The sequence below is a fragment of the Sapajus apella genome, unplaced genomic scaffold, assembly GCF_009761245.1.
Source record: "Sapajus apella isolate SASKATOON/1434 unplaced genomic scaffold, GSC_monkey_1.0 scaffold1, whole genome shotgun sequence".
In the NCBI taxonomy this organism is placed as follows: domain Eukaryota; kingdom Metazoa; phylum Chordata; class Mammalia; order Primates; family Cebidae; genus Sapajus; species Sapajus apella.
This window is the reverse complement of record NW_022436941.1, coordinates 3,531,219-3,552,756: the sequence shown is the minus strand read 5'-3', so window position 1 is coordinate 3,552,756 and position 21,538 is coordinate 3,531,219. Positions and strand designations below refer to the sequence as shown.

The following is a 21,538-nucleotide window of genomic DNA, read 5'->3' as shown; positions in this document are numbered from 1 at the left end:
TTTGGTACTTTTAATATTTTCTATCACTTTATTAAAAATTTCACTTTCTTTATTCATTGCCCACCTAAACTTAATATGCATCTTTATGACCATTATTTTGAATTCTCTGTTGGATATATCAAATATACCCATTTCATTAGGATTTGTTTCTGAAGATTTGTTCTATTATTTTATTTGGAACATATCTTCATGTTTCTTTATATTCTTTGACTCTCTATGTTGGTTTCTGTGCATTAAATGAAACATTCATTTCTTCCAACTTTCACATGTTTTTCTTATGTAGGAAATGATGGTTGCCAATCAGCCTCATGAGAGATTCTGGTGCCTTTCAAACCTTTGGGCTTGTCCAGCTTCCATTTTTCTTCCTAGTGGCCTCTACAAAACTAGAGTATGCCAAGTCCTGTCAGTCCCCTGAAACAGAAGAGATAGGATCTAGTCATTTTATTAACCCCTGGAAAAGTTCAAGTACTAGATATGTGATTCAATTTTTCTCTCTTCAGGGAGAAGCTGGAAGCTGGAGCTTATCATCCACTATTTCTTAACTGAGCCAAGAGGAAAGCTATGGCAAATGCCTGTACAATCATTCAGACTTTTTGCTCTTTCAAACTGTTGCTTTGTTCTCTGTCACCCTCAAGGGGTCTGGAGAATGCTGGGCCTTATTAACTTTCAGGTACAAATGGGTTAGAGGTCAGTTCCTGAGGTAGCAAGCACAAAAGTTGTGGAGCTACAGGGGTAGTCAAACTTCTGTGAAAATGCTTTAAAAACGATTTTTTCACTGAAAGGAGCTAGGAGGAGCAATGGAAAGTACCCAGATGGCCATAAACTCACAGGGAACTAGTGATTGCTCTCTCCATCAGCTCCAAGAAACAGGCAAGTTAGAAGCCATATTTTCAGGTAGCAGATGGAAAAGTCAAGGCTCCAGTTGTGTAGTCTAACCCCTCCCAGCTGGGAGCTGAGTTTTGTAACTGGAATAAGCCAGAGAGAATAGTTGCAGAAAGCACCTATAGGGTCATTTAAAATGCCACTTTGGTCTCTATAGACCCTGGGGGATTAGTGAATCCCAGGCCCTATCAGCTGTGGAGATTTAGTAGCCAGACCTTCAGGCAGCAGCTGGAAAAGTCAAGGAACTAGTTATTTTGAATGAAATGAAGATGAAAGGCTTTTTTTTTTTTTTTTTTTTTTTTTTTTTCCAATGGAGCAAACCTGAAAGAGGAGCCTTGGGAAGTGTCCACATGTCCATTCAAGTTCTCAGAAAACTAGTGATTGCTTGCCTCTTTAGCTTCCAGATGTGGACCAGTTAAGCATCAGACTCCCAGGCAGCATCTGAAAAAGTTGAGAGGTTAGACATGCAATATAACTCTCAGGGAGAAGCTGGAAGCTTGGGTTTATTGCCTTCTGACTGCACTGAGCAAGAAAGAACAGGCCTGTTAAATGCACCTGTGCCTGTTTAAAACCACCTTTTTTTCCCTTCTGTGGTCGCAGAATACTACTGTCACCTGGTCTCTGTCAGCTTCTACAGATAAGCAAGTTAAGAGTCAACCTACTGGGTAGCATCTGTCAAAGTTGGGACACTAGATTTGTCCAAACCATTGGGTTCTCTCCCAATTACATGGTGCTATGTTGGAAACAGAGTTTATGGCAAAAGTATGTCTCAGCTTTTCTTATCCATTTTTAAATGGGAATTTCTTCAGTCATTTGATATACAGGAGTCTCTTAACTAGTTTCTGAATTTTTTCTCAGCAGGAATTGTTCTGTGCGTAGCTGTTCATTTGGTCCATCTGTGGGTGGAGAGAAAGTCCTAAGCCTCCTCTTCTGTCATTTGCTGACATCTCCAATTCTCTGATAGTTGTAAGGAGGTAAATTGTTTGAAATTCATGAGGAAGTTCTCAGGTAAACAACTAATTTAGTAGCAAGACATGGTTTATCTGGTTCAAAAAGATGCCAGAGAAACCACTGATTTCTCCTCATTGCAACACTATGTATTTATTCTAAATATAATAGATTGACATTATAAACGATCCAGGCTTGCAATTGGAGTAGTCTCTGCTCTTTTCAGATGGCTCCATTCTCCCACTGTGTTCAACATAAAAATCACAAAATTGATTTTGCTTTTATGTGAATTTTATTTTTCATTATAATTGTCCCTACTTTATTCTAGGTTAATAAATAAATAAAATATTATTAAAATAAGTATATTTTAATACTTATTCACAATTTTTATTTGTTAATAAATACTAACATGACCACACAATTCAGCTGACACAATTCAGTTTTCTGTTGGTTTTTAGAAATGGCCTCTCACTCTGTCACCCACGCTGGAGTGCAGTAGAGCAATCATAGCTCACTGCCTCCTCCAACTCCTTGGCTCAAGTAATCCTCACACCTCAGTCTCCTCAGTGGTAAGACTACAGGCATGTGTTAATATGCCTAGCTAATTTTTTAATATTAATTTTTGGAGGCATGGTCTTGCCATGTTGCCTTGACTGGTCTTGAACTTCTGACCTCAAGTGATCCTTCTGCTTTAACCTCCCAAATAAGACATAATTCAGTTTTAATCCATGTGTACTAGTTAGACATCAGACTCTCAGGCAGCATATTTTCAGACAAAGGTAGGGTTTTGTGTGTGTGTGTGTGTGTGTGTGTGTGTGTGTGTGTCTGTGTGTCTGTGTGTGCATTGACAGTTTATTTTAAAAAATAACAAAAGAGAAATTAAGAGTCATTTTGAAATATGTTCCTGCCTTTATCTTTTTTATTGTTTCTATAATGCCAAAAATAAAAATAAAGGTAAAATGCTTTATTTAATCAATCTCGCTTATAAACATGTGGTTTTGTTTCTTTTTCCTTTTATTACTCTAGAGTTGTGGAGACACAGTTTCTATGTTGATGAGAAGCAGAATGTTATATTGCCTTATGAAACAGATAGGAAATAATATTTTAAACAAGTAACTTGAGAATCTTGAGTAGCACACTTTTATGCTAGAGATTTCCATAATTACAGCATCTGTTTCTGGAAGATGAGAAGGAACTTATTGTCAACTTTGCTGCATATCACATCATAAAACAATCTTGATTTTATCCCTTTCCTATGAGAGCACTTCTAGTTCACTGAATTGAAGAGAAAGAACAAACACTTTATTGATCAATCGGAATTTTTTCTTACTGCCAGAGCCAATGGGTGTGATGGCTTTATGGTTTGTAAAGAATTTTTGATTCACAGAAAAATGCATATTGGCGTGTACATTACTGGAAACTTTGTCTTCTTTTCTATTACCTTCACTTTTCTGTTAGTTTTCAGTAGTTAAAAATGATACTAAAAATAAATGGATTCTAAACACTATACAACTGTTAATTCATTTCATCTTCATAAAAACACTGTGACACAAGTAGAATTATTAACCTTATTTTAAAGATGAGGAAAATGAGTCAATGATGTGTTAAATAACTTGTTAGTGAGAGCCAGCTAAGGAGTGGCAGGACTGTGATTCAAATATTGGCTGTCTGACTCCAGAGACTGCATATTTTAAATACCATGGTCAAGAAAGACCATATTGAGAAGCTGACATTTGAACAAAGACTTAAACTATGTGAAAAGTGAGGCACGTAGGTATCTAAGGATACTACATTCCAGGCAGCAGAATAGCAAATACAAGTACCCTGAGGCAGGAGCATCCCCACGTGAGAGAAAATGGAGTAAGGGATGAGTCCAAGGATTTTTGCTGAATACCTGGAAGGGTATCATTGCTAATATTGAAAATGGGGAAGATTTGGGTGATACAGGTGTGATGGGAAAGCCAGAAGTTCATTTTTAAACAGGTTAAGTTTGAGAAATCTATTATTCAAGAAATGTCAAGTAGGCAGTCCAATACAGTCTGCATTTAGAGGGCAGAAAGAATATGGGCTTGGCATTAAATAAAGTGAATGAGGATGGACAAGCAGCCCGGGAACTGTCTGCTCAACATTTATAGTCAGAAGATAAGGAGTTAGTAGCAAGGAAACTGAGGAGCAGCAAGTGAGGCAGAAGAAAACACGTGACTGTGGGGTCCTGGATTCCAAGCAAAAGGCCTCTCAATAAGGAGAAGGTGAGCAAATTTCTCAAATGTTGCCTGTAAGTAACATAAGGTAAGGACTTAGGATTGAGCATTGATTATAGCATTATGGACAACATCAGGGACCTTGATGGGATTATTATTATTATAGTGATTGAAGCAATAATTTAATTATGAATGATTGAGAATTTTTCCTAAATCATACATCTAAGACTCGTTGAAGAACAAATCATTTTCTTTATCTTTATTGATCACATCTCACAGATCTGTGGAAATGTTTTAAAATGATGAAAAATTTCTAAATAAAATATATAACTTGTGTAAAAAAATGTTAAAGGACAAGGATGAATGTGCAAAGTAATGTTCAGGAAAGAGATTTAAAAAAGAAACACATCCTGAAAGGATGGGTTGCATAGACAAATATGATTGGGTTATATGCTCATATTTGGAAGTGCGAGAGCATCAGTTAAACCTAACTTAGGGAAAATAAATGCAGGAGAAGGTGGGATTTATTGGCTAATGTAATTAAAAAATTCAGGCATAGCTGAGTCGAGGTGCTCCATGCCATTGTCTGAATTCAGTGAGGCTCCACTTTCCAGCTCTGCTGTCCTCTGTTTTGGTTCTAATTTCATGCAGTTTTCCTAGTTATGTTGGTCACCAGTGGCTCCAGGCTTACCTATCCCTGTCTAGCAATCCCTCTGGAAGGAGCTTTTCTTTTTTCAATAGTTTCTGCAAATTTCATGTATTGATTCTAATTAGTTTGGCATGTGCTATACAGAAGTTAATAACTATTTGCTGTGTCCATGGAAATGGATTAGCTAGATCTAGATTTTTATCTCTACTTACTGGAAGTGGTATCATCAGGCCAGCTATTTCCAAACCATAAGAATTAACAAGTAGAGAATCATCCTTAGGAAATTACGGTTCTAATACTATATAAATGGGGAAATAGATGTTGGGTATATTTTTAAAAAGATGTTCATTATATGAAAAAGGAAGAAGATTTAGAAAAAGGGAATGGAGACAAGTGGTTATGTAGAATTTACTGCATACTTTAATTATATTTGTTGACAATTTCTCATTAATGACAACCCCAAGAGGAAAGTGCTTATCTTGGATAAAGCTGAGAAAAGGGAAATGATCTCTAATATTTACTTCAGAGAAAATTTGCCCACAGGACTAAATTATAATCTAATCTTTCAAGCTTTAGGATATTTATATTGATAATTATACACTGAGAAAAATATGTATGATTCATTTATGTAGCATTATAATCAACTGTCATGAAAACAGCTCTAAGCAAATAAATTTAACAGAAAGATGTAGTCATATGATTTGATATGAGTCTAGAGGCTCTCCAGCTCAATTTCCCCAGCAACTGAACCTCTTAGCTTCTGAGGGTGAACAAGTGATAAAGGTGTGTTAGGGGGCAATAGAGGAGTTCTATCTAGGTTCAGGCAGGCAGAGGCAATTGCATTTTATACTGTTTTTCGGTCTTCTCAATTTAGCCTCTCCTCTCTTCACTCCCTTTGGAATTACACAGCATCTCCAAATCCTAAACCTTTCTGTTTATGTGACAAACCCTGGCTTGTTTCCCATTGGCTGCTGCACTTTAAGCACGTAGAGTTCAGTTTCTTTTGCTCTGTCAGTTTGTTGCTATTCTTCCATCCATTTCCTTCCTTTGAATGCTGTTGACACGTTTCATCCCAAGTCCTCTTGTCAGTCACTCTTTGTTTTTCTTTGTAGACTCACATCTTTATTTTCTTCCTTGTCATTTTTTTTTCTTCTACTGGTGTTTTTGAGAGAAAGCAGGCATTAACATGTAGTTCAATCTACCTCATTTGACCAGAGGCCCTTGCATCCATTTCTACATCATCCCTTTACATGGTTAATAATTCGTAATATTAAGCATGCTGTTATTATTAATAATAAGGATGCTATTATAATCTTCATTAGTAGTCCAAAGCTCCACCTCTCAATCTCAATAAATCTTCCCACCCCTAAGGTGTACATATTGCAGGCTCTAAACCCTAACAACATCCATAAATTCCAGCATATCCAACATCCATAAATACCAACTTATCACCCTGCCTATAGGTTGGTCCCAACTCTGAAGTATCAATGTGTCAAGCAGAATTTGCGCTCTGATAACACTGTAATTAAGATGGTAAAAAAAAAAAAATATATATATATATATGGTGAAGTTTAGATTCAAAGTTTTTAGCTGTGGTCACCTATATTTCCAAGCACATGAATAATGTGATCCATACAAAGTTAATTTTTATTGTATCTGGAACTTTCTAACCTGCTATTGTAAACCTGTGATTGCCATATCCGTGTAAAGCATATATAAGACACAATGGAAGATCAGAAAGGTTGGTATAAAGTGATCTCAAATGAAAATGCCATGCATCTCTTCATGAGACTAATAACTAAGAAAGAATACACATTTGAGAAGGAAGGATATTGAATCATAGCACCAGGGAAAAAAAAAACAAAAAAACTTGAAGCAGCCCATTTCTTTTAGGTGTCAGTGAATTTTTGGTTGTTGCTATGCTTTGTTTTATAGCTTTCTTTGGCTCTATAAAGTATCTTGACATACTGCCTGAGACCTCTGTCTTGCTATCTGTTCCATTTTTTTTTAAGTAAGTGAGATGCCATTTTAAAAGGCACTGAGGCATTGCAGTTAAATTACACCCACTGTATGTGCAGACAGCCATGTAGTGAGATCACTCCTACTTACTTGTTTGGCTTTAATTTATTTCTAGTTTAGGAGAGCAGTGGTGATCACCATGATATCATACACTTGATACTTAGATTCAATACATGGAAAATCTTCCTAATAGTGTCTAATTATTACTTAATATTTTGCAGGTCAACAATTTTACTGGTAATTCAGGTATTCTACTCAAATAAAAATAAGTAATAACTTGGAACATAAGTTAATAACCTGGCATATTGACTAGCATATAGTTGCTCAATAACTGTCAATTACTCTATTTCATTGAACATTTATTGCCAGTTCCTGCATTAAAACCTCTATTTTAGCTGTTCCACTGTCCTAAATGCCCTTATTCCAGATATTAGAACAAACAACTCTTATCTTTCTAATGTCAGTTTAAATATGCCTTTCTCAGAGAAATCTCTACTGATCACTGCCTCCAGAATTAACCTGTTTCAAAACACCCATTTTATTTTCTGTATTCACCAGGGCTTGATATTTTCTGGATTATTAGTTCACTTATTTCATAAGAAGATATAATTATCTTTTGTCATTTGTTTTATTCCCAGTGCCTAGAATAATTTCTGGAATACATAGGTTGTGCCTGTCTTCGTATTTCACAGAGAAGGGGACATTACCTGGTTTGAGAATTGTGGTAGCTTTAACGCCTTGTACATGATATGTCCTTTGTATGTGCTAAATTAATTAATCGATGATTTTCCTTTTGCAGTTTAAGGCCTAATTGTATTAGAGTTTTAAAAGTAAAATACTTGGGAGGCCAAGGCAGGCAAATTGCTTGAGCCCAAGGCCAGCCTTGGCATTCGGTGAAACCGAATCTCTACTAAAAACAAAACAAAACAAAAATACAAAAAATCAGCTGGGTATTGCAGCACATGCTGGTAGTCCCAACTACTCAGGAGGCTGAGGTGGGAGGATTCCCTGAGACCAGGAAGTCAAGGCTATAGATCCACCAGTGGATTCCAGCCTGGGTGAAGAGTGAGACCCTGTCCCAAAAAAATAAATGAACAAATAAAACAAAATACCTCATTCTTGAGATTTGCCCAAGACAAATGAAAACTTACATTCACACACATACACATGCACACACACACACTCTCTCTCTCACACACATACACACATATTAAATGTTTTTAGAGGCTTTATTTGTAAAGTGCTGAACACTAGGAAAAAACATAAATAAACTCTGGTATTCATTCAACAGGATACTTCTCAGCAATGAAAAGGAAGAAACTACCAAAACACACAAAGATCTGGATGAATTCTAAATGAATAATTCTCTGGGAAAGAAGACAGACTCAAAAGGCTACCTACTCTGTGGTTCTGGAAAAGACAATACTATAGGAATAGAAATTAGATCAGCGGTTGCTAGGCCATGGGGATGGAATGACGTTTACAACCAAGGGCAGCATGAGAAAATTTTGGGGAGTGAGGGATCTGTTCTGTATCATGATGGTAGTGGTGGTTATGTGCCTGCATGTGCTTGTCCAAACTAATAGAACTCTACTCAAAAAAGAGTGAATATTACCTTACATAAATTATATCTCAATATTTAGAAAGTAAATAGATGCAACATTATAACTCACTATAGTTCAAAACCACTAGGCTGTGATGTAACTGCCTAACTATTCTGCTCTTTCAGCTTTGCCTTGCCTGTCCAATCTCTTCTCAAGCATCAGGCAGTGTGACACAAAGAAAACATTTTACTCCTCCAGCATCTTTCCATCTCAGTTCTCAAAATGGCCTAAAAGGCCCTCCCTGATCTGCTGCCCCACTGTTTGCTGATCTCATCTCAATCACTCTTTCCTCTTGCCCTCTGCACCAGCCAGAAAAGCCCCTTTGCTGACCCTCCAAGACACCAACTCAAGGAGGACTTTGCAGTTGCTGTTCTTTGTTCCTGAATATCAACATGACCTGTTCCTTCACGCCCTTCAGCTCTATTTGCAAATATCATCTTATCACAGATATTTTCCAGGACTATCCTATACAAATAATACCTTCTTCCTCATATTCCATTTATTTTTGTCTACAGAAAGATGTATTTAGTTTTCTAAAATCTGTGTACCGTCATTAGAATAAGCTTTATAAAATTTGAAAAATTTTTTCATTTATTACCATTTCTCTGTAGTTTAGAACACTCCTGGCACCTACTAGGTGATATATCTTTGTATCTCCATTCATTTATCCAACTATGTATCTATCAAATTTATAAACATATATTTATTTATTCTTGTATAATGAACTAGGTCACTAACGTAAATGTTTTGGCAGAGACTGAGTAGATGCTAATAACGACTACTTTTTCTTCCTGAGCACATAGCTAATTTTCATTTCCGGTCGCCTTGCATCTAGGGGGCATATGATTAGCTCTCATCAATGTAATGTAAATGAAAGAGATTCTTTACTGTTTGGTCTAGGCAGCTATAATCCATTTGCTTTCTGTTTGATCTCTCCCTCTTCCCTTATTCTGACATATGGCTGACACTATATGATGTTAAATTAAAGGCATTTGTTGAAGTTGACAGAGCCACGTCATGAAAAGAATCTAAGTCCCTGAAGACTGTGTATAGCAGAGGCCTTCCCTGCCTCCTCCAGTACACAATACACTATGTAACATTAATAAGAAATAAATCTTTACGGTGTAAAGCCATCACGCCTTTGAATCATTTGGTATGGATAGTTTTACTTACGCTGACTAATATACCTGGATTTAGAATCAAAAGATGTTTCCGATCTGAGGTTTGCCATATCTGACCATAATGTAGATGCTATGAATCTATTTCCAGATTTTACAGTGGGGATAGTATATGCTAACACTCTATAGGATGAAAATACTGTGAACATAAAAAATAAAGTATAGAGAAATAATCTATATATTTTTAAAAGAATGGAAAACCAAACATCGCATGTTCTCACTCATAAGTGGGTGTTTAACAATGAGAACACATGAATACAGGAAGGGGAACATCACACACCAGGGCCTGTCGGCGAGTAGGGGGCTAGGGAGGGAATAGCAGGGGGGGGGGGACTAGGGGAGGGATAGCATTAGGATAAATACTTAATGTAGATGACGAGGTGATGGATGCAGCAAATCACCATGGCACATGTATACATATGTAACAAACCTGCATATTCTGTACATGTACCCCAGAACTTAGAGTATATTTAAAAAAAAAAGAAAACAAAAAACGCAAGTTCTGTAAAATGCCACTGTTTATATTTTGCAGTTTAAGGTTCTTTTTTCCCAGATAGTTCTTCACTAATTTGCATAATATTTAACATTTACTTATTTAAGTATATTCTCTGTGCCGACCGCTATGCTGAATAGGAAAGACAATTCCAATCTTTACTGTCAGTGAGTGGAGAAAACAACAATGAAATAATTAATCATGGTGTGAAAAGTACCCTCATAAGGGAGTCTACAGAGTAATGGCAATGAAAAGTAGGGGAAACTAACCAACACTTGGGTTATTAGGGGTATTTTTCCACAGGAAGAGACTTTCAGTTTTGTGAAGGAATTTATCTACTTTTTTTCCAGGTTTTCAAATCTATTCATGTATAGTTGCTCACAGTAGTCTCCAATGATTCTTTGTATTTCTGTGGTATCCTTAGTAACATCTTCTTTTTTCTTTCCTATTTTATTTATTTGGTTCTTCTCTATATTTTATTCTTAGTTTGTCTAGCTAATGGTTTGTTCATTTTGATTATCTGTTCAGAAAACCAGCTTTGTGTTGCTGATCTTTTTTATTGCTCTTCCAGTTAAAAGCTGACAGAGACAAGGAAGGTCATTATATAAAGGGGTCAATTCAGCAAGAGAAGATAATGATTATAAATATACAGGTACCAAACATCCAAGCACCCAGATATAGAAAGCAAATGTTAGATGCAAAGGGAGAGATAGATCCCAATACACTACTAATAGGAGATTTCTACACACTACTCTGGGCATTGGACAGATTGTTCAAACAGAAAATCACCAGTGAAATATCGGATTTAAATAGCACCATAGACCAAATGGACATGACACCATTTACAGAACGTTTCGCCCAAAAGCTGCAGAATACACATTATTTTCTTCAGTGCGTAGAACATTATCTATGACTGCCCATATGTTAGGACACAAAACAATCCTCAAGAAAATTAGAAAATTAAAGTCATATTCAGTGTGTGGTTGGAACACAATGAAACAAAACTAGACCAATAACAAGAAAAACATTAAAACTATGTAAGTACCTAGAAATTAAACGACACGTTCCTGAACAACCAAGGATGAGGAAAAAAGTTAAAAATAATAAAAAAAAATTTGTTGAAACAAATGAAAATAAAATCACAACATTTCAAAACCTATGGTACAGAGCAAAAGCAGTATGAAGAAGCAAGTTTATTGTAAAAAAAAATGCCTACATCGAAAAACTAGAGATATTTTAAATAAACAACTTAATGATGCACTCCAGGAACTAGAATAGCAACAACAAACCAAACCCAAAATTAGTAGAAGGAAATAAATACTAAAGATCAGGGCAGAAACCAACAAAATTGAGACCGACTCATTTTGATCACAGGTGCCAAGAACATATGTTGGAGAAAAGACATTCTCTTCCATAAGTGGTGCTGGGAGAACTGCACAACCAAGGACGATTCAACATATGCAAATCAATTAATGCACATACTACCATATCAACAGAATGAAGGATAAAAATCACATGATTACGTTAACAGATGCAGAAAAATAATTGCACAAAACATCCTTTCATAATAAAAATTCTTAACGAACTACAGAGATAAACTATTTCTATGTACTATTTGATCATAAAAGGAATGAAATCCTGGATCTGCGTAGTGGCAGTATCGTAGCCAATGAGGTTTATCAGAGGTGCGATTATTACTAATTGAAAAAGAATGAAATCCTATCATTTGCAGCAACATGCATGGAATTGGAAGTCTTTAGGTTACATGAAATAAGGCAGTTACAGAAAGACAAATATCACCTGTTCTGAGTCATATGCAGGAGCAAAAAAATCGATCTCATGGAGGTAGGGAGTAGAATGAGATGAGCTCATTCTAGAGGCTGAGGAGGATGGAGACAAAAGCGAGTTAAAGCAAAATTTGTTAATAGGGAAAAATGTACTTAGAAGATTACGTTATAGTGTTCAACAGCACACTAAGGTGACTATAGTTAACTATAATTGATTACATATTTAAAAATAGCTAGAAGAGAAGCTCTTGAATATTCTTAACACAAAGAAATGACCATTATTTGAAGTGATGGATATTTTAATTATCCTGATTTGATCAATATACCTTATATGCTTGCATCAAAATATCACATGTAGCACATAAATATGTACAACTATTTTGTATCAATAAAAATATATATAATGGGAATTATCTTAAAGAAGGTAAACAAACAATCACCCCATATATCTGCTTAGAAACACTCCCCTGAGTCTTTTATAGGGCATGGAAATCTAAACAGCAAAATAGATATTTTGCTTAATTAAGGACAAACAGATAAAATTTCACTGGGACTGAAGCTTCAAAGATGAAACAGGTATGTAAGGAAAGAGCTCCATAAGTCTGCAAAGAAATACTCTTATATCGTTTGCTGAATACTAAGACATACAAGGTTAGGTGGAAATTCTTTGTTTAGATAAATTCTGCATTTTTTGTTTAGTAAAATATTTGGGGTAATGGTGATTCGATCTCGAGTTGTGTCTTCTTGACCCAAAGTAGTAAGTTGAAAAGTATAAAACTTATTCACTTTTTTGGTGGTTTCCATGCTCAGCAAGTTTGTTTTCCCACTGAATCGGTGCTTTTCTTTGTTCTGGAAGAACAGAAGATTGGCCTCCAGAACTATCTTGTTTCAGCAAGTGATTAGGCATGGTATGGCTCTTTTCCATTTTAAATCCCAGTGATGATTGCTGGCAGAAGGCAAGAGTTATGCAGGCTCCCCCTCAGGTGTGCAAGCACACTGCAATTAAGGAGAGCTACTCCTAGCCACCCAGGAGGAAAAGAGACTGTTCAAAGTGTCACATTATTTACTTTCAGTGTGAACTATAATTTCCTGCCCAAAATACTACGATTTATTTAGTAAAAAGAGGGTATCATCAAAATCCAGACACATATTATTCACAAATTGTGGTCTAAGGGAATGTAAACAGCATAATTATTTTCCAACAGGTAAACACATTGAGTGGCTTCTTCACATGTATCCTTATTATAAATAATTATTCCAATTAGTGTTATCCAAATACTGTGCAAGGGCTCCGGTAAAGATGCAATTTAAAGCAGTGTAAGTGAGATGATTTTTTTTATAGTCAGTGAAATAAATCCAAGTCAGTCAGGGAAGGGGCACATGGCAGAGCAATAGAGATGCAGGTGGCAAACCAATATGAAAATTCTATCACCAAATTAGATCAATAAATAATTTGTAATTAGGTAAATAGGTGTAATTTACTGTAGGCAAATGGGTATAATTATTACCATCATCAATACTTTATATTGAGCGACAATGATCAATTACACAAGATCACTAGTTAATTTTGTTTGAAATAAATCCCAAGATGTGAGATTTCCTTGATTGTATAGTGTAGAAAATAATTATGCAGAAATGACCACAGTGTGTCCTTAATATTCACATTGTATTACATTTTCCAAGTGACATTTAATGTCTAGTGTATCATTCTAGCTTCATAATAACAGTGTAATATTATTTAAGAGCTTATGCCCTGAAACTAGACTGCCTTGAGTTCAAATGCTGACTCTGAACATTAGCCTCTATAAGCCTCAATTTTCTCAGCTATAAAGTTTGAGCTAATAAGAAGATTTACTTCTTAAGGATGTTGAAGATGAAAATCAATGAAGGACATGCAGATAGTTTAAATAACTAGAAAAAGATATTGGCTCTGGTTGCTGATGCAATCAGGAAACAAAATACATAGGATCTAGAATTCACTCTATCAACCATGCATACTGACTCGCCTATCCCAGGGGTTTGTGAGTATTTAGCAAAACTATGCCAATGAGCTACTTAACCCACTGTCTGGTGTGCAGCATTTAATGTCCAGTAGCTAAGAGGAAGAGAGAGAAGTTAGAGGAAAAGAAGATGAAAGATACCAGCTACTATTATTAGATTAGAGGATTGTTTTTACAAATTTTTGCTGTAAAGGGCCAAAGAGTAAGTATGTTAGGTTTTATAGGATATATATCTGTTGCAATTATTCAGATCTGTTATTACAGCTAGAAAGCAATCATAGATGATACACACATGAATGGGTGTAGCTGCGCCCCTAGTAAGATTTTATATATAATAACATGAATTGGGCTGGATTTGTCTCATGGGCCATAGTTTGGCATCTAGATCAGAGAATGAGGATTTGAAAACAGTTGTTTGCTGAAGTTCAGTATTCTTTACAGCTTCTCTCAGCTGTCTCCCTCTGACCTATTTTATTAATGGGAACAATGAAGGAATGAGACTGTATAACCCCTTATGCTGTTTTCAGAACTGGTGGTCCAAGAGTCTGTGGTATCTCAATGGATCTGAAAATGCTTGAGTGACTGTTAACCAGACAAAAAATTAAAATCCTTAAAATGAATTCTAAGCATGGTGGGCATGGCTCAGACCATGATAAAACCTATTCCTTTGACACTCATTCTCTGCTAAAATTAGAACATTGTATTTGTTCAATGGGAGATATTATTACCTGGAAGCCTTCATACTTTACATTCACTGGCTTCTAGGTATCGTTTGTAGGTAGAGTGTCCATATGTCCTTGTTTGCCTGTGAAAACTCTGGTTTATGCCTGACTACTAATAGCATCTTCTTTTTCTCTTCTAAAAAAATTGCAATTTTCATGAAAAAATTTGTGATTACTAATAGAACGTGAAACTCAATTCTGTAGATTTCTATTTCTCTTTGGAAGCTGCAAAATTTCTACAGAAAGGACAGAGAAGACACATCTGGAGGAATACTTCCCATCTAAGATTCGATCTATTTTAGTAAAAATGTATTGAGTATCTAATGTATATCATGTACTGTGAAAGACACAAAATAAAATATGTTCTCAGACGTTTTCATTTTAGTTTTGAAGACAGGTTGTGAAGGTTTACATAATCTAAATCTTCATGTGAAATCTTTAAATAGCACAGGTATAAGTCTGTCTGTTTCACATATTTTCTCTGTTATTTATGTATTCCACATGAGTCAAAGCCACACAAGAGCAAATGCAGTGTACGCCCTTTTACCACTGTCACTAGCATCTGTTCATGCTTGCTCTCTACTAATTGAGGCCTAAGTAAATACCCTGAAATAAATGTTAGCCTTAGTCAAAAGTTTCCTCATTAAGCATTGATTTCTGTTATTCCTATATTGCACCGAGAAAGGGAGGTGAATTATTGTACAGAATTTGAAAGACTTGTATGAGTAGCTGTAAATACTTCTCTTCATACTCTATACTTATTGTTTACTGAGAGCTTAGTACATTCCAGGTTCCAGATTAGACTCTGATAGACTACATAACTCTTAATCCTCACAATCGCCCTATGAGGTAGGAGCTATTATTTTTCTCTATTTTAAGAATAATAAAGTTAAAGCTCAAAGCGTTTAGAAAATTTATGTGAGGTAACATAGCTAGTGAGTCACTGAGAAGGGATTTCATCTCCCATTTGATTCCTAGGAAGATTGAAAATATTATGTTTGGCATAGTACAATTTATAAAAACTTAATGATGGCATTGACTAAACTCCTTGATTTAATGCTACTAGTATCACTTCTACAAATATTGCATGGATTATATTTATCCTAAAAGTGATTTGTTGTTTATCTAAAATTCAAATGTAACTAGGTATGCTATATCTTTATTTGCTAAATCTGGCAACACTATCTGTTACTCATTCTGTGTAGGATATTAAACTAGAAAAACATGAAGAAGCCCCAGCACAGTTCCCAACTCTGTTGTTCTACATCACATCGTCAGTTTCATGGTTATAGGTATATCTGGACAAAGAACATATTCCCAGTGCAGTTCCAAAAAACAGACAATGAACGCATTGTTTATCTTTTATTCAACTCTCGTGGTGTAGATGATTTTGTCAACCAGAAATTGAATACCCAAATGTCCCTCGAGCAATCAATATATCAAGTGTTGTTTCCCCACTGCTCAAGTGAATACCTGAGTATAATCCCTCTAGATTTCCTTTTGTGGGGGATGAGATGCAGGAGAGTTCAGCTGTAAAAATGAGCCGCATGTAAATTACAGCCATAGCCACAAGCAGGTAGGAAGAGTACCATCAAGGAGCCTAATATATGCTGCTACTGTGAAGCCTACAAAGAAAGCCGAATTCCTAACTCAAAAATCCTGCCATCTTCTTCCAGAGAAATTAAAATAATTGCATACAAAACTTCTTACATAGAGAATGTTTGCCACGTTTTTGGCCCCTAGACTTCTAATTCCAACTTTCTAAAAGTACACCAAATTTCCTTTGTAAAATTACCCTTCATTTTAAACCAGATTTGTTTAAATCAATGATGGTAAAACTCCTGACATCATTCCAGCTAAATCATTTGCTCAAGGACAGACTTATGCTACAATCTGAACCAATGAGATGGAAAGAGATATTTATTTCCAGAGAGAAAAGCATCTACTTTATTCTATGAAAGCAATAATAAGAAATGTTTCCTCTGGAAACGTTTCCTTCAAGATTCACCAAAGTCTCTAGTTGCTTTGCTTCATGAGCCAATAAATCATGTTTGCAGGTGAAGGCAGTTTGATATGGATTATACTTTGTTACTTGCAATACAAAGAAACTTAAAATTGACAGATATACCTGTGTGTATTTATATGTATTTCAGATTGCACCCACCCCAGAAAAAAATTTGAAGAGTCTTATCAAAATATACTAAATACAAAAATGGAACACAGATTAGACTGTGTGATAAAGAAAAGTGTGGGGGTGGAGGGGGAGACGTTCAAATATAAAATGAAGCCAGGAATTAGGCTCAGATTAAAGTGTTCTCTGTGAAGTTTTTAATTTTGCCATAAGTAGCCCAGATATTTGTTATAAACTTCCTAGCATGCAACACAAAGGAATAGCTTGTATATTTATCCAATTTGATGTCCTTCAGCTAAATGTTGAAAAATTGCTCAAGAGAATCACAAGTTGTAAATATCTAAAAGTGGAAGTTAGTAGAAGGGAAAACGATCTCTTTCTGATGGAGGACTTATGAAAAGTTATCTCCAGAAGGTCAGACTTGAGCTGAGCCATGAGAGATGGGATAGGGTGTGTATGGAGGAGGGCAAGGAACACTTCAGGATGGGAAAACAACACGAGAAAGTTCATATCTGGGGTGAAGTTGCACAGAGGATGGTGAGATTAGCATGAGTAAAGTTTGGAGACAAGAACAGCTATTTTAGAACACAGGCTCAACCGCAAAACAGTGTAAAAAAATCCCACAAAACCACCAATACATACACGCACAACTTTACTCTTAAGACTAAGTTGTTAACTAACTTAGTTGTTAACCATCTAAAGGTTAACAACTAAGACTAAAATTGCTTAGAATGTTTAAATTGCTTAGAATTTCTACTGGACGTAGTGGCTTATGCCTGTAATCCCAGCACTTTGGGAGGCTATGGTGGGTGGATCACAAGGTCAAGAAATAGAGACCATCCTGGCCAACATGGTGAAACCCCATCTTTACTAAAAATACAAAAATTAGCCAGGCATGGTGGTGCGCGCCTGTAGTAGTCTCAGCTACTCAGGAGGCTGAGGCAGGAGAATCACTTGAACCCAGAAAGCGGAGGTTGCAGTGAGCTGAGATCGCACCACTGCACTCCAGTCTGGCAACAAGACAAGACTCTATCTTAAAACAAACAAATTGCTTGGAATCTTGAAATATATTCACATCTACAATTTTTATTTGATTAAAATAGAAACAGTCTACAACAAATCTCGATGAAAAATAAAGCAGAATAAACACACTCCCCTGCAAAAAAAATAACATATTGAGCTTAACTCTCCTGCTGTGTAAATTAGCCCTTAGGAGTAATTTAGGCAATTTTTACTCCTTAACCCAGAGATCTAAATATTTAATAAAATAATTCTTATTTGCATCTTGTCAAAATTATACATCAGAAGTTTCAACATTGTTTTCTTAATCTCGTAGGATACAGAGTGGAAAATAATAATGGAACTATATGTTCAGAGGTAACAAATTCCCACTGTCATCATTCTAACTGGAATGCTTTATTAACTGGCCCTATCACATACTTAAATTATAATGCTCATAAGTTACTCAGAAATCATGACTTATCAGTGGATAGTAACACATATACACTAAACACTTGTGAATTTCAATTCTATTTTGATATGATTATCACACTAGCTCTATGACCTTGAACAAGTGAATTAACTTTCCTGAAACTCAGGTCTCTACTTTGCAAAATAGGTGCTATAATAACATCCTACCAGAATTTTATAAGAATTAAGTGAGATAATATATAGTAAGCACCTAGCAGGAGTAACTGTCATTTGAGCAATTACTATGGGCCAATGTATGAAGCAAGTTAAATGAATTATGTTCATTCTCATTAAAACACTAAACACGTTTTTCTCTCTTTATAAATGAGTAAACTTAAACCCAGAGAGGTTTATCAATTTACCTAATGTCACATTTTTTTTAAAGAATCACACATATTACTTCTCTATCAAGAGATTACTAAAGTGATAACACTCAAATGTCTAATTAATAAAACATTTTATTGCTATTTCTAAAGAACCAAATACAATTTTACATATAACAAAATTATTGATTCTTAAAGAACTGTTTGAAATAGTTGAGGTCATAGATTATTATAATATCTGTTCTATAGATGTGTATAAAGAAGTGATAGTGAAATTTAATAAATTAACTCAATGGTTTATTATGGGATAAATTATCTTCATTTAATGATTACCTGGTTCAACGGTTTCCAAACTCTAGTATTGCTGAGAATCACCTGGGGAACCTGTTAAACATACAGACTACTAAACCTAACCCTTAGGGATTAGACATTGAAGGTGGTCTAGAAATTTTCATATTAATAGGCAGTACGGGAAATACTGATATAAGTTGTCCACAAGCCGAGTTTTATCAAAAACGGACCTGGAAATCAGTAACTAATTGAAGTCAGGGACTACACATGGATAACAAAAGGACTTGCTGAAAAGAAAAAAAAAAAAGCCAAAGGCGAAATAAAGGGATAGAGTGGCTACTTACTGTTTTCCGCTGTGTCAACAACCCAAATTTTTCTAGTGGACATTCATCCTTCCTCCTCTCTCTGTCCATGGCTCTGTGTAGCACCCCCAACCCTCCTCCAGAGAAGGTCATGTGATTTAGGTCTAAGCCAATCAGCACATCAGATTACTACTGCATGCCATGATTGGTTCAAGCTGTCCAAAGCAGATCCAATCAGAGTAAATCACAGAACTAATAGAACCACCAGTAAAGAGAGTCTGGTCTTTCTTCCTGATGCCAGCGGGAATGTTGAGGACATGGAAAGTTATTACAGACATCTTGCCACTTCTCGGAAGCTGAGGTAAGCAAAAATCATAACATCACTTTGTACCACATAAATACATACTATAAAATGATTATCTTTCAATATATAATAAAAACATATTTTTTGAATGATACCATATCAGAATTCAAGCCCTAAGATATTGTTTGAATTCTGAAGCCATTCATGCCTGATGTCAGAATTCACCTCCGGATTTCTGAGTCTTGTGAGATAGTAAATTCACATTTCAATTTGAGTTAGTTTCACTTGCAACCCGTAGAGCTCTGATACAGACGGTTTTCATCTAAATTTAGGGTCAGAACAGACAGAAATGCACTGCTTGCAGGTTTTAAAGAGAGAGCCTTCTAAAATTGCTTTAAGAACAGCCATCCGGGTCTTATGCTCACAGTGATTCAGGATTTAAAAAATATATATATGAGCATCACTTACTGAGTATAGTACATCAGAACTTATGCTAAGGACTATAACCTTTAATCCTCAAATAAACCTTTTGTGGTAAAGACTATTATTTTCCCAATTTTACTTATGAGAAAAATGAAGCTTAGAAAGATTAAGAAACTCGTCCAAGATCATGCAGTTTGTAAATAGTCGAGTTGAAACGGATCCCTAGCTGCCTCACTGAGCTCTTCACCCTTGCAGTATATCATCTCTAAAATTTTTAGTAGTTTCAAGCTACTGTAATTAGGCAAGCTACTGTAATTAGGCTTAAATTCAGTTTAAATTCAGAAAAAAAGCAAATTCTCCAAGGCAAAAATAAAATGCCTTGGAGAACTTGCTTTTCTTATGAATTTAAACTGAAACTTGACTCCTTTATTGGGAGCAGGTGAATTTATAACACATTAAACCTATCTTTCTATTATTCATGGCTGGTGGATCGCCGTTTATCTCACTTTCTTCCTGTTTTCGAGTGGTTTAACATGTTTCATAGGGACCTGGAGTATTCCTTTGATCTTGTTGTCTGCAGAGTGATGGGGATGAAAAGAAATGGTAGTGGGGAGTGCCACATCTACATGTGCTTCAAAGGGCCTCATCCTTCCTTCAGGCTTCCATGTTTTCTATGTGCTTATGAATTGATGCTCTACCTCCTTTTGTTCAATTACTTTATTATCACTAGCCCAGTACATGTTCGTATGTGCATCGAAGTGTACATTCAACTAGACACCAAACTGGCCAGCCAACAGATTTCATGATTGGAGTAAGCTGATTTGATACAGAGGGACGTGGTTTGCTGATGCCCTGGATGCTAAATGCAGCATCTGCTTGTGATAAACCTTACTACTTCTTGTATCAGAACCATTTGATGCTGCCATCTGCCAATTTTAATATGTATTTGGGGTTGAAAGGGAACTATGGGAATTGTTTTTGACTAGTAAGTAGTCTTTTTTTTTTCTTTTTCTTTTTTTTTTTTTTTTTGAGACAGAGTGTTGCTCTGTCACCAGGCTGGACTGCAGTGGCACAATCTTGGCTCACTGCAACCTTAACCTCCTGGGTTCAAGCAATTCTCATTCCTCAGCCTTCCAAGTAGCTGGGATTACAGGCAGGAGCCACCACACCCAGCTAATATTTGTATGTTTTTTAGTAGAGACGGGGTTTCACCATGTTGGCCAGGATGGTCTCCATTGTCTGACCTCATGATCCGCCTGCCTGGGCCTCCCAAAGTGCTGGGATTACAGGCGTGTGTGGCCGTCAGTATTCTTAATGTTATATTCAATTATGAAAGTAACTTAGAATGCCAATGTTAATGTGTTTTAGATGACGGAAATTACAGTGATGGTACTTATGTAAATGCTAACCCATTATTTGTGCATTTTATACAAGTTTTCCCACTCATTACAGACCAATTGAAAAAATGGCTTAGGAAGTAAAGGCTCAGGGTGGCTCGGTGACTTGCTAGTGAGTTGTGAAGCTTGGATCAACTCCATGTCTGTTTGTTCTTAAACTTGTAATCATGTATTACATTATTTCAGTGTTTCCCAGGTTAGTGCATATCACAATCAGCTGGAGGGCCTTTTAAGACAAATTACTGGGTTCCACACCAGAGTTTCGATTCAATCAATCCATGTGGAATGTGCCTTGATAATTTGCATTTCTACTAAATTCCCCAGTGGGGCTAATGTTACCCACCTGATCACCATGCTTTCAGATCTACTAATTTAGTCCAACTGCCTCACTTTAGAAATATAAAACCAAGACTT

At 36.0% G+C, this 21,538-nt stretch overlaps 1 protein-coding gene and 1 non-coding gene across 2 annotated transcripts in view; one reads left to right on the top strand and one right to left on the bottom strand.

The window, feature by feature from the left end:
- LOC116554012 (cancer-related regulator of actin dynamics-like) overlaps positions 1 to 21,538 on the bottom strand; it is a 139,894-nt gene that overhangs the window by 47,831 nt on the left and 70,525 nt on the right.
- Positions 11,617 to 11,750, top strand: LOC116554732. The gene has a single exon (XR_004270288.1). It is a non-coding gene; the product is annotated as a U4 spliceosomal RNA (small nuclear RNA).